At 34.1% G+C, this 15344-nt stretch overlaps 1 protein-coding gene across 2 annotated transcripts in view; it reads right to left on the bottom strand.

Annotated features, from left to right (window-relative positions):
* LOC138695094 (C3 and PZP-like alpha-2-macroglobulin domain-containing protein 8) overlaps positions 1-14655 on the bottom strand; it is a 976398-nt gene extending 961743 nt beyond the window's left edge. For both annotated transcript variants that reach the window (XM_069819482.1, XM_069819483.1), the window contains exon 1: positions 14241-14655. The gene's annotated coding sequence lies outside the window, so the exon portion shown is untranslated. The remainder of the gene's footprint in view (positions 1-14240) is intronic.
* Between the last annotated feature and the right edge of the window lie 689 nt (positions 14656-15344).

Genomic DNA, 15344 nt, shown 5'->3' with positions numbered 1-15344 from the left:
ATGTACCAATATTTAACGTACATAGTCATTTTTTTATAATTTTAAGTCCATATTTAATTCCATATTTTGGTAAAAATCCATATTTAATTCCATATTTTGGTAAAAATAACTACATATATATTTACATATTTCATATATTTTTAGTCCATATAAATCCGTTCCCTGCTTATGAGGTTCCAGCCTGTCTTCGGAGAGCTGATTGAACATGCATGCGTTTACACAATGCCCTAGTGTAGTATTTTATTTTATGTTAATGTATGTTTCACTATGCTTAATTTGTACAGAAGTTATAAGCGATTGTAGTCTGAGAGTTTTTGGGAGGGGGGCATCGTTACTGGGCAGTTGGTGATCTACCGTGATGATTGAAAATACGTGAACGTCTAATGTTGGTTGAAGAACGAGGATGAAGCGGCTAAAGAACCAGTCTTCTATGAACTCCGTTTGCAATGTTCCTCATGTGTGTGAAAGCTGCTAATAATAAAAGTGATTTTCATTTTATGCATTGCAGTCTTATTTTCTCTTTTGTAAAGTCTGAATTTCAGAACAAAAAACGGTACTGATTGGATGTAGCTCTGTGTAGCTTGCAGCGTATTTATTGATTTAGTTTTTTTTTTCGACATGTCAGCAATTTATTTTATGCGGTACATTCAAAATAGTGTGTACGCCTTCTTCATGAGAAATATTAGAGAATTTTCCTGGAATCGAATTTCAGTCCCTCGTCAAAATAATAAAAAAAAAAACTGAAAGCCTTTTCAACAAAAAAATAACTAATAAAAGCTTACCGAAGGAAATTGCTTCATAAACTCATAGCATAGGTGTAGCTTAGATACAATAACGTCAAACGAAACAAAAGACTACGTACACATTGAAACTGAAATAACATGTTCCCATGTCAACCAGGAAGACATTCATCTGTCTGTGTAGAAATTTGTATACATAATGTTCACAAGTCAGTCTAAAATTTTGACGTGATTAAATGATTAAAACATAGTTGTAAAGGAAGGGAAGCGATATATCAAGTAAAATAATTATGTTTAGCCAAAAAAGTTTACAAAGTTAATCAATTTAAGTTCATTGAGTGTAAATTGTCTTGCTTTGGTGAACTTCATAATCCTACAAGAATAATAGGTGTACTGAACTACATAATAAAACCGCCTCTTGTACAGAAATACGTTCATTGTCTCGGCCTGCCTTTACGATGGCTGAACTCGGGCATATTTTAGCCCTTTGTGAACCCTATATAAGCGATCGTTGTCCAAGTTCGACAGGAGGCCTGGCTGAATCCGACCCTAACAGGTGGAACATTCTGTATTAGTGTCTGATAGACCAGGTCCCGTCGACATACGAGTATCCTGACAAGCTCTAAGCCTCTAAGGGCTCGGAGTTCCAAACCCTTCCTATTTCAGCATCGTAGTGCCCTTAAGACTTCACCAAAGTTTACTTTTACTATTGCAGGTGATAGATGAACCCTCTCTTTTACCCTGAACTTTCCTAATGGCATATTCTAGAGCAAAGTTAAAAAGTAAAGGTGATAGTGGATCTCCTTGCTTTAGCCTACAATGAATTGGAAAAGTATCAAACAGAAACTGGTCTATACGGACTCTGCTGTAAGTTTCACTTAGACACATTTTAATTAATCGAACTATTTTCTTGGGAATACCAAATTCAATAAGAAACAAGCGGTAGCATGTTTCATAAATTCTAACTTTCAGCTTTAAATATCTATACCACACCGCCATTAAATATATGAAAAAGATCAATACCACTTGATTAATAACTATAAAAATATTTCACTTTAATAACAATATTGTTACCTTACGTAAGTTTTGTATAAACTTCTACATAGTCTTCACTCAGTAAATATTATAGAAATGAAGATCTAACTTCAGATATTCTCTACGCCTACTTATATAACCCCAAAAGGGTTCACTTTCATATCATCATTAAAAGCATTAATCTGTATAATTGGTGACAAATACATCATGGCATTCACTGTAATAATATTTCATTTTTAATGGTAATAATGTCATCAAACATTCTTAAGTTTTGAAGTTTTTAATATACAACCTACACACAGATGTACTCAGAAAATTACACACTAGAGAATCTTCTTTTTAGTAAATCTTGAAGTTTTTAATAACCAATATTACAAAAAAGTTCAGAGAAAGTTACACAAATGAAGATCGACATATTGGCATTATGTCAGCCAACTGAACTCTAAATATGTCAGCAATCCTGCAGGTCATAGCCTTCGTGTGATATTGTTTATTGTGATATGTTTGTGTTTTGTTTTATTTTATTCTGAAAGGGCCATTACCTATTTCTCAAAACTGACTACAGATGGATTTTGGAAAATAGGAAAATGATATAGGAAAATTGACATTTCATTAAAAATCACTATTTTTCTGAAAATCTTTGGGTTCCAAGCTTCAAAATGAGGAGTCATTTATTAAAATCCGTTCAGCCGTTTTCCCGTAATTTCCATTACCAGTTCAAAATATATATATATATATATATATATATATATAATACAAAACGTCTCTCTTAACTGAGACATATACCTTTTTTAACCTATGAATGACTGATGTACCGGTACTGTTCCCTTATAATCCCATTTTTTTCTCCAATATCTGTCGAATACAAAAACTCTGATCAATAGTCGATCTATTACGCCTAAAACCGCACTGATGATCCCCAATAATTTCATCTACGTACGGAGTTACCAAATATTATGAAATATAAAAATTTTTGCGTTAATTGCATTCTAGATGTCCTTTTTCCCCACACCGCTAGCAAGAATATAAAATTTCATACTTCAGCTGACACTGATGATGAATAAGGAGAAGAAAGGACGCATAAGTATTAAAAAGAATCTTATGAATTCAATTCATATTAAAAATTGCAAATCCCTTCACTTTGCTCTGAAATAATTACTTACTTACTTACCGGCTGTTAAGGAACCCGAAGGTTCATTGCCGCCCTCACATAAGCCCGCCATTGGTCCCTATCCTGAGATAGATTAATCCATTCTCTATCATTATATCTCACCTCCCACAAATCCATTTTAATATTATCTTCCCATCTACGTCTCGGCCTCCCTAAAGGTCTTTTTCCCTCCGGCCTCCCAACTAACAATCTATATGCATTTCTGGATTCGCCCATACGTGCTACATGCCCTGCCCATCTCAAAGTCCGGATTTAATGTTCCTAATTATGTCAGGTGAAGAATACAATGCGTGCAGCTCTGTGTTGTGCAACTTTCTCCATTCTCCTGTAACTTCATCCCTCTTAGCCCCAAATATTTTCCTAAGTCCCTTTTTCTCAAACACCCTTAATCTCTGTTCCTCTCTCAAAGTGAGAGTCCAAGTTTCACAACCATACAAAACAACCGGTAATATAACTGTTTTATAAATTCTGACTTTCAGATTTTATGACAGCAGACTGGATGATAAAAGCTTCGCAACCGAATAATAACAGGCATTTTCCATATTTATTCTGTGTTTAATTTCTGAAATACACGAGTATAAAATATTCACAGTCTGGGCATGAAGACGAGGCATCTCAAGCATTATTTTCTTCGGTACGGTTTTTGTAGTCGTTGGCGTTGAAGGCTAACCACAGCCCGGCCTCAGCTGCGGTGTGCACCTCATACAGAGTTGTGCGACCTGTATTATTGACTCTGGGAAACAATGCCAGGCTATTAACTGCTTCCGGATGGATGAACGTTTTTCAGTTATAAATTAGAGATGAGGTAATTTCACCGCTCCACGTGTTCATCTGACCGCTGTGCTTAGCACAGGGCTGGACGGGGCTGCTACAGGAAGATAGCATTCATAACGGAGCGTCAGTAGCTGAGAAGGATGTTACAGCTAAAGAATGTGTAAATATCTGACAGAGAAACAACTGAAAATGAATGCGATTTTGAGTAGGTAGTTCTTCTGAATATAGATTAAGCTTTATTGTATTTTTTTTATAGTATGACACTTTATATAGCATTTTGAAACAAAATTCGTTATTGTTTTGTTCTTAAAAAAAAAAAGACTCGGCGTCACCTAGGCAACATAAATTTTTATTACTCATCGTAGGTGTTTCATAAGAACTCAATTCTTTTGACATTGTTAACAAATTTTATTGACGTTGAACTTTATTTTGTTTAGAGAGAGAGAGAGAGAGAGAGAGAGAGAGAAATAACTCGTCCGGCCTTAATTAAGGTGACCACGAGGATCCGGAAATTAATAGCAAATAAATATAATCAATTAAATATGAATATTGTTATAAAAATAAAATGTAATAATTAAGCACCATTGATTATCAATTATAAAATAAAATCTTAAAAGATGACTGTAAAATTATACTTATAAACAAAGACTTTATGTAAAATTAGCATATCCTTAATTAAGGCCTTCTGAGTGGTATAAATGAAATTGTATAATCTGCAGGGAATCTTTAAGAATTTGCGAGATGATTTTTTGAATTTCAAAAAATGATATTGATAATTGTTTTAATTAGGTAAAATGTGTAAAATTCTTAGGTAAAATGTGTCTTTTAACAGCTGGTAATAGTGTTCTAAATTTAATATTACAAGTAACTATTTAAAACGTAATTCACTTTCAACTTTTTCTAACGACTGACACACGATGCATGGCCTTCTTTTAAAATGAATTGTATTGTTTAGAAACAATATAGAATAACCAAGCGAGTTGGGTCATACGGTAACGTTTGAGAAAGGCATTCGGGAGGTTCAGTGTTCAAACCCCGTGGCCGGCCAATCTGACTGGAGTTTTTCATGGTTTCATTCAGTCACAAAGGTAAATGTTGGATTGGAAATTTAGGGGAGAGTAGGGTAGTATCGGACATCGGGTAATATCGGACAGTGCGTTTCTTTCTTCTACCACCATATGGTAGTACCTGAATGACATGGTTACGTTTCTCTATGCGACATCACAGGAACGTAACCATGTCAATGAGGTACTACCATCGTGTGGTAGATGAAAGAAACTCACTGTCCGATATGTTTTAATGTTATGTTTTATTTAACGACGCTCGCAACTGCAGAGGTTATATCAGCGTCACCGGATATGCCGGAATTTTGTCCCGCAGGAGTTCTTTTACATGCCAGTAAATCTACTAAGCACACTTAAATGCCGTCGATCTGGCCCGGGACCTTGGGCATAGAAAGCCAGCGCTATACCAACTCGCCAACCAGGTCGACTACTGTCCGATATTACCCGATGTCCGATACTACCCGACTCTCCCCTACATGCCGTGATTCATCACCGCCTTAATCACCAATATCATAATATTAATGCTACACACGACAATATAAACAGGAACTCAACAATAGTAAAATCGGCCTACTGATATACCCAAAGATCCTATACAAGCGATGTGACTTACTTACTTACAAATGGCTTTTAAGGAACCCGAAGGTTCATTGCCGCCCTCACATAAGCCCGCCATCGGTCCCTATCCTATACAAGATTAATCCAGTCTCTATCATCATATCCCACCTCCTTCAAATTTATTTTAATATTATCCTCCCATCTACGTCTCGGCCTCCCCAAAGGTCTTTTTCCCTCCGGTCTCCCAACTAACACTCTATATGCATTTTTGGATTCGCCCATACGTGCTACATGCCCTGCTCATCTCAAACGTCTGGATTTAATGTTCCTAATTATGTCAGGTGAAGAATACAATGCGTGCAGTTCTGCGTTGTGTAACTTTCTCCGTTCTCCTGTAACTTCATCCCACTTAGCCCCAAATATTTTCCTAAGCACCTTATTCTCAAACACCCTTAACCTATGTTCCTCTCTCAGAGTGAGAGTCCAAGTTTCACAACCATACAGAACAACCGGTAATATAACTGTTTTATAAATTCTAACTTTCAGATTTTTTGACAGCCGACTGGATGATAAGAGCTTCTCAACCGAATAATAACAGGCATTTCCCATACAGATGTTAAAAGCGTGTATAAGCTTAAAACAAACATGGAATAACTTGAATGTTATGCATCTTATTGAGACAGAGAGAACATTTAAGCAATGTTTATGTTAATGGAGCAATTGATGCATAGCATACATTTAATGTATGGCCTACAATGAGCAGTGTTATTGTTTTGTTTAAGAAAAAAAATTAATAGGCCTGTATGTATATAAGTTACGAAATTGCTCCAAATGTAATGCAATTTATTTGTAAATATTGAACGGATGTCTAAAATTATTGTACGGTACATGTTAAAAATTGTTTTATTTTGCTCGCGGGATTGCTACAATAGGCCTGCGACTCTTTCGCATACATTCCTACTCGAAATATAAAATGCCATTTTTTTTAAATTTATATGGTAAATAAATATTTTGAACTATACTTTTCACAAGACATGCATCAATGAAATTGTTTGCAATTGAACCGATGAACATACCTCTTCTGAATTGGCACACAATTATATCTGAGGTTATCAGATGAACATTTATTTTAATTTGTATCTTATCTTTTAATTTGGTCTATTAACATTCAAACAATTTAACAATAAAAAAACAGCATAAACTTTTCACGCAATTGTACGGATTAGATGGATCCCCTGTTACTTGTTTCCAAGGTTTTTTTTTCAGCTGTAAAGCAAATTTGAGGTAATTTCATAGCAGTTACTCTGCCTAAAATAGACAAATGCTATCTGGCTAACACTAATTCCATAGACGGTAAATAATAGGCTATAGTAGTTGATAGAGTTGCATTAGAAATGTCTAGAAAAGGTTTATTTGTTTTGTTGGATAAATGTAAAATAACGAAATTGTACAAGGATACATTAAAAAATAGAGGTTAGACTCTGCTATTTTGTTGACTGAGTTTAGAATTATCTTTTAGTAATATTAGGCTACATATATCTTGTAGCTTAAAGTTCAGTATCTAGAGAAACAAAATCTATACCTACTTATTAATGGTACACCATATGTCAATATATACAACTATGAACCCTTCCGTGTGTTTGAAATTTATTTACTCGTTATTTACTAATTTATTCTAACATGTCAAAAAGTTAGACCAAAGCAGTTTTATCCGCGGACAGAACTGTATTATGTTCTCTACGAATGCGCGTGATGTATATTTATAAGCTATTGTTTCACTTGTTTCTGGGTCATCTATGCGGCCTGTATCGTATTTCATTTGTTACTAATATTCCATAATTTTTTGTGACCTCTTTGTTCCGAGTATGTAGAAGGTTGCACTGGTATCTGGTTTAAGGAAATATTATGACAGAATTTTCTGAACTATAATAGAACTAATAATTCTGAAACATGAAAAATTAGTTAAAAATGGAACCGTGTAAGCCCTAAGTTGAACACTTTTCAAATAGATTAGTAATCAAAAGTCTCACAAATTATGAATTCCCTTGACGATTCTAAAGGTTGATAAGGGAACTGTCTAGTTCTCCAGTACAATACATTGAAATGTGCAATGGACCCGAATATATGTGGGTTTAATTTCTTACCTGACACTTTTAATAAAAACTTTTACATCTATTAATATTTTCCTTAATTTACAGAGATATTTGCACTAAAATGTTTCTTTCGCTTCAAGTCTAAATGTTTTAAATTTAAACACAGATTCAGTTTGAATTCAGAAACAATTTATAGTCTCATTTTGTTGTGAAACGTCCATATTCAGCTACAAGAGAAAAAATTGTAACTTTTTAACATGGTTGGTTCATTCTGACATTATTCCGTTACTCATGTTGCCATGGAAACAGAAATTTAAGATGAATGTCTTGTCTCGTGGTTTACTTCTCAGTCCGTCTCGCTCCATTCATTATTAATTAATATAGACCTAGTAGAGTTTTGCACACATTTGTCATAGAAATACTGAGTAGATGAGTTATATAATCTATACATGATTAAAATAGCATAATGCAACGATTATGGCAATGATAGCTATCAATAAACGAGTACGAAACAAGTGACTACACGAGCTTTGGCTCTCGTCCTAAACTTCGTAAGAGTGTAGGCTTATTAATAGCCATCATATGAGAGTTGCGTACGCTGTTTTTTGTCCGATTAGTTAAGTAAGCAGTAGGTAAAAACTATAAATTTATTCAGAAACGTTGAATTCTGTGGTGTTCGGGTAAAAGGGTATAAGTCATTTTTTGTCCAGGTGGAATTTTGTTCCCTAGATGAAAACACAAGTTAAATTATACAAGTGGGTGTGCAAAAATCAAAGAATACTAGCAGTTGATGTGTTTTATTTGTGTAGAAAATTATTTGTAATAAGGTTCCAAGTTTAATTTTCATTTATCTCCGAACTCATTTTTATGACTTATCTCCCTTTACCCAAACACCACAGAATTTTAGTGATATTGACCATATGGTACTTTCAACACCGTCTGAAGTAGTTTTAAACAAAACACTGTAAGCGAAAATGCATGTCCAGTCGCCATGGCTACGAAAAATCTTTAATCGTATTGAAATGAAAGTCTGTATTCAATTACATATAGATAACACATAGCAAATAAATAATGGGTGTAGAAAAAATACACAACAGTGTTAAATATTGCATGCAATCTTTGAGACTTCCTCAAATACCTTGTCAATTTTTTTTATGGAATAGTAAATATACTAAAATTTAATTTCTAGCAATTGTCAACCTGCTAAGAAACAGAAGATGGGAAGTACATGAGGAGGTTCATTGTGTGTCTGAAGATGATTCTCATAGAAGAGTCGATATAATTGCCATCAATAGAAGAACCCAGAAAGCGATGGTATCAGACCCTACGATTTGCTTTGAACGAGACACGAATCAAGCACTGCAGATAAATGATGACAAGTGAGCTAAATATGTACCTTGTCTTCCATACCTCAGTGAAAAATATGGCATTTCGCTTTACAACTGGGATGTTGCAGGCTTACTATTTGGAGAGAGGGGTTGTTTACCAAAATTTACATGTAATATTCTTAAATCCTTCCAAATTCCCTTTTATGAGGATCAGAAGATTTTAATGGAAATTCTGAAGGCCTCTCTTCAAATTCTACACTGTCATCTATATGTTAACACGTAAATGTTTGTTTTAATGTACAAATCGAATCATTATTTTGCTCGTTTAATTTCCCTTTATCTTTTATGTTGTTAATTCCGGATCCCAGTGGTCAACCTCAATTGTCCCTTGTGGCTGTTGCTCATGCATCTCAAAACGGATTGTGGGATCAAGAATGACACCCTTATCCTTCTGCCGATCAATTATGATATCAGCACGTCTAGTAGAGCCATCAGAAGAGATGCAACCAACCTCCTCATAAACCTCATAGGAAGCATTCTGACGGATTGAAGCTGCGATGAGAGAACGAACCGTATTATGTCTGTTGATTCGGAGCAATTCTCCATGATGGCAGAAACCCAAGACGTGAGGAAGCGTTTCTTGCTCGTCGCATCTTCTGCAACGGGTTGAGTCAAGAGTTCTACCAGGCAGAATACGTACAGGTATTGTATTACAGTTCATCTTAATGGCTTGCGTCCACTGACTGCTCGAAAGTCCCTTTTTGGTTGAGATCCACGAATTACCTTTCTTCCAGTGAGAATAGAAAACAACTCCCAAACCTTTTACTTTTCAATTTGCTCCATTGATGAAAAGAATCTTCACGCAATGCTTTTCTTAGTTTTTGAGAAGAAATACGTTCAGAGCAATCGAAGGTAATTGGTAATTGTTTCATGCAATGTTCAATTTCGTTTGGAAGATTTCGAGTGGCTGCTACATGAGGGTTGTCAACGTGTAAAAGTCTTTGACAAATATTGAAGTGCTGAAGGTAAGCTTCCCACTGGGCTTTAAATACTCCTAAACCTCGCAATCTTCTTGGTGCATACAACATAGCATCCGGGGTGTCAGTAGGAATGTTAATTATTTCCTTAACAGCGCTGCGAATTATTTTGTCAATATCAGATAGAAATTTCACTTTAAGATCTTAAATTATAAATATAAATTATAAATATGGACATTGCGATAGTTTTTTTCTTTACAGTCCGCCACGGTTTAATAAACTAGTGTGAGAAATGAAGCTTTGCCAATTTAAGGGTTAACAACTGGTGTCTGCATAGTTGATTTCTTGGAGATATTAATTAGCAGAAGTAGATATAAATTGGAAACTTATGTTGTGTACTTAAAACTGATAACACTTTTATTTCCTTCAATTAGCACAAGGACCAAAATTTGCAATTCAGTAAAATAAAACGTCTAACTTGAATTATAATCTGAAATAGAATTTTGAAATAAATCTTAGTAGAGAACTATTTACGCTATTTATAATTTTATTTGATCTAAGTCTTATTTTAGGAATTTAAAGAATTGAAAGATGTTTCAATACTGATCGCTATGAAATTATTTTCAACTAGCCGTACCCGTGCGCTCCGCTACACCTGTTAGAAATAAATATAAAGTAATTACATAATTAAAATAGGACTTTGATCCGGGGAACAACTTTTACAACAGCGCAAGATAATCTGCTTGGCTCATTACCCAATTTTTTTTTGCATTGCATTTATTGCATATATATTTTATGTATTTTAACACGATTCAATTGAGCATAGTTACAATTTGAATAATAAAATAATGGATTGCTAAGCTAACGTACTATTACTGCATACTAAATCAATACACTCTCGTTGTTCGTTAATTCTCTGAGACTAAAATGAGTGTACACAAATATTATTTTAAGAAATACAGAAAACGAATGTACAAAATAGCCTATCAAATTTTCTGTGCATAAGAAGCTATTTTAATCTTACCTGTCCTCGATTTACTCAGACGTTACTGTAATAACATTATAGCATTATGTCCATCTAGAGAAACTACACTTTCCAATGGTGAAATAATAACTAATTATAGAAATCGGTTAATTTAGCTTCTGATATCACTTCATACAAACACAGAAACATTTTCTTTAGGCTATGTTTAATAGCTTTCGATTGTTGATGTCCAAGGCCCCTGTTTCGATTGTTGTTGTTCAAGACCCCTTATAGACGAAGTCATTTGTTCTTAATTCATTGCACCGTCTTAGATGGCGTTATTTTAATTTTAAAACTCATTTATCTCATTAAATATCAGTCCTATCAAAATTTTGTAAAGAATAAAACTTATCGGAAATCATTGTTAAAGAAACTTTTGTTATGTAACATTTTTCACAAAAATCAATAATAAGCGAGATATTTCGATTTATTTAATTCAGGCCCCCTTATAACCCCCCTTTTAAATAAGGTATTTTGAATGCCATATAGCCTAAAATCTAAGTTACAACGAACTTAATTTATATTCCAATTTTCATATAAATCGGTTCAGCCATTATCGCGTGAAAAGGTAACAAACATCGAGACAGACATACAAACAAAAATTTCAAAAAAGCGATTTTCGGTTTCAGGGTGGTTAATTATATATGTTAGGACCAATTATTTTTGGAAAATCGAAAATTACCAGAAAAATTTCGGCTACAGATTTATTATTATTATAGATTCTCATTAGATAGTGGGATATTTACAACTTATTCCATAAAGCTTGAAGGGTCTTGATGTACTCTTTTCGTTTTCTCAACTGACAGTACACAATTAGAGTGACATGGTTTCAGCGTAGCGCCAAACCTCTACCTCTGAAGCCTAAGACATCACTTTCACAACGAGAAGACGTCAATTCAGTAGGCGGGAATAGAACCCAATATCGCGGCTACGACAGAACTCCGTGCTGTAATCTTTGTATACGTTGCGGTCGAAATCGTTTGTCGATAAAATTTATTATATTTGTTATTGTAGCCTTAAGTTATCTATGACAGATATTTTACATCGTTTTTTATTCATCAGAAATCTCAGTTATATAAGTTTATAAAACATATTTCGTTCTTTTGTCTGTTAATAAACAATTTGTAATTGCTATTTTGTTCGTAAATTTGTAAGACACAAGCAATGAATATGTGGAGAAAATTTAATTGGCAGATTTAAAATATTAGGCCCTAAAGAAAAATAACAAGGAATCAGAACAGTGTCTAATTTTATTTAGCATCTGTTTTTCTAGGTATAGAATATAGAAGCTTGAAATTTCCATAAGAAACCTACGTATAAAAACAATGAAGAAATAACTTAACTAAATCTAGACATTAGCAGGCTTTGACAATTTGTGAAACAAGAGAACATCAGCCTTTGACTTACTTTGTAACCATAAATGATTTTCTCTTGTTTTACAAATTGTCAAAGCCTGCTGATTTATAAACATGGTCTACTAATTAAGCTATTTCTTCAACGTTTTTATACATAAGTTTCTTATGGCAATGTTAAAACCCTATGTCGTGTATTCAAAGAAAAACACGCGGTATATTTATATAGGAAATGCATTCTCGGACGATTTCTGATACTGAGTCATACTACCAAGATATATGAGGAGTCATAAAACTTAATTTTAAACAATCGTAGGTCATTGAAGAAGTAAAACTGTGATATTTTGTCCAATAATAAACGAGCAAATTTTTAATTATAAACGAAAGAAAGCCTTCAATATGTATGTATTTATTTACACTGCAAGTGGGCAAACACCATATATATAATTTAAGTTAGCAGAAATCGTTGACAATTTGAAGTAGCTAAAATTCGCTTCTTAAGAAAGCTTTGAGAGTTATACAATATTTTTCATAGAATACATATCAATACAAGACAAGGTGAAAGATAAAGACCTAGTAGAAGATGTGCAGATATTTTAAAGTGAATTATCTCGAACAACACATTGACGTAATAAAGATGTTCTTCGTTATAGAACCAACTAACGACAAGGCTATGGAAGATCCAAAAGGGGATGGAGGGAATAGAATCATTTCAGCTTGTATAGGATAGAAAAAATATTCCCAAACCATTTTCTGTTAAAGCTAATGATGTCTCTGTACATATCCTGGAGTTAAAATATATATTCAATATTTTCTTTCATTTATACACCATATTTGGTAAATAAAATATAGATTCATAAGAAATAGTTGAATACATTCAATATTTTTTGCGTAATGTAATGTTGATCATAATCATAAAACCTGTGAACTTATATTCAAATTATTGAAGGCACTTTATCGCTCCAGTTTCTTATAACAGAATAACATAATTAGTAATAAAATTCTGAATATGCGGGATATGTTAATATTTTTAGTTGCGTTAAGTCCAGTTGGAATTTCAACAATAGACTCACTTTTTTACTATACTACTAAGATTTATTTCAAATCATCCGTCCTCAAGTGAGGTTGACCACTGGGATCCGGAATTAACAAACGTAAAAGATATAGGGGAATGAAACGAGCAAAATAATGATTCGATTTGTGAATTAAAACAAAAATTTACGTGTTAACATATAGATGATCGTGTAGAATTTGAAGACTGGCCTTCAGAATTTCCATTACGAGCTTCTGAACCTCGTAAAAGGGAATTTGAAAGGATTTAAGGAAATTACATGTAAATTTTTATAAACAACCCCTCGCTCCAAATAGTAAGTCTGTAAGTAAGTATGATGGAAAACATTAAATTTGTTGTCCACTAAAGTCATATTAATAAAAATTGATGATCTGTAAATGAATATTCTCTAAAATTAAGGAAAGTTGTAATGCTGAACGAAATATGTAATATTTACTATTTTAAATCTGTGTTTAGAGATATTGAGTGTGATACTAATTAACAAATGTCCAGACGTGGACAAATTATTAGCAGAATTGAAGATTTTTATTATATATTTTTACAAAATATGATTCTTCAATTTAGACTACAGTTGACATTTTTGTGTATATCCAAATAATTAGGCAAATTGAAGATTTGTATTGTATATTTTTACAAAATTCGATTCTTCAACTTGGACTACAGTTGACATTTTGGATATTTCCAAATTATTAGAAAAACTGAAGATTTTTGTTTTATATTTTTACAAAATTTGGCTCTTCAATGCAGTTGACATTTTTGCTAATTTATAAATTATTAGCTAAATTGAAGAATTTTATTATATATTTTTACAAAACTTGACTCTTCAATTTTAACTACAGTTGACATTTTTACATAGTTCTGTCTACTGTAATGATGGAAATATGCAAAATTGTCAACTGTAGTTTAAATTGAAAAGTCAAATTTTGTAAACAGAATTATCATAAAAATCGTCAATTTTGTTAATAATTTGTCCACGTCTGTAAAATATTAATTTTATTTGTTAGAACACGTCAAAATAATTTACAATAAAATAATGATTTAGGTGTACTCACCGAGTGACGAACGGAGGACTGTCTGGATTTATTTTTCTTTCTACAACGCACAAGAAAGTCAGCGCCTTCTACCAATGCGAGAAAAATTTCTCAAAAGCGTAGCTACTCAATCCCGGAGAAAGGGGTAGTTCTCCCCAATACTGCAGAGCAATCTTACGCCCCAGTGCGTAGTAAAAAAACTCACGAATGCATTGACACTATTCCAGCGTACGAAAACAATATTAAAACCACAAACTTATCAATCCGAATACAAACAAAAATAATTTCTACTCCGTACTCAACGTATAAATAAAAATAAAACAAAAGACGTACGACGCATCGGCCGTTGTTATGGAGACGTGAGTGTAAGTGTGGAGCAAGGCTGTTGATATCGACACTGTCACCAAACGCTATGGACCAAACGCAGTCCGTCCTCTCGCGAGATCCACTGCTGGGGAGGGGGAGATACTACATCCCTAGAACCGTCGCGACGCTACCACGCAGGCCCGGCTGTCGACTCGGCTCGGCGCCGCCAACATCCCTTCTCTGTACCAAACATCTCCCTCCACTGCAGCTACGAGAATCTTTTGCAGTCTTCTTACACATATTGTATGCCTCATTGATTAACTTGATTTCTGCAATTCATTATTCTATAAGCAGCGGAAAAACTAGGAGTCATAAAGTTTTGCACCGGACGTCTGTATGGCTTTAATTAGCTTAAAGGATTCTCCCTATTCAGGCTTTGCATTCATAGTCGCTTAGTATTTTAGTAAGGGATACATGCACGGAACTTTAACTTGCAGGATGATCGTAATGAATTATACAGGGACATCATTTTATTTTTACTTCAATCTTGTACCTGAGTTTTTTAATGTACTTCACCCCCACCTCTTCCACTAATGGTCCACACCTGTGGAGTAACGGTCAGCGCGTCTGGCTGCGAAACCAGGTGACCCGGGTTCGAATCCCGGTCGGGGAATGTTACTTGGTTGAGGTTTTTTCCGGGGTTTTCCCTCAACCCAATACGAGCAAATGCTGGGTAACTTTCGGTGCTGCACCCCGGACTCATTTCACCGACATTATCACCTTCATAACATTCAGACGCTAAATAACCTAGATGTTGAT

Source organism: Periplaneta americana, chromosome 2 (genome assembly GCF_040183065.1).
Source record: "Periplaneta americana isolate PAMFEO1 chromosome 2, P.americana_PAMFEO1_priV1, whole genome shotgun sequence".
NCBI classification, from domain to species: domain Eukaryota; kingdom Metazoa; phylum Arthropoda; class Insecta; order Blattodea; family Blattidae; genus Periplaneta; species Periplaneta americana.
The sequence above is the reverse complement of the archived record's forward strand: the minus strand, read 5'-3'. Positions and strand labels throughout refer to the sequence as shown.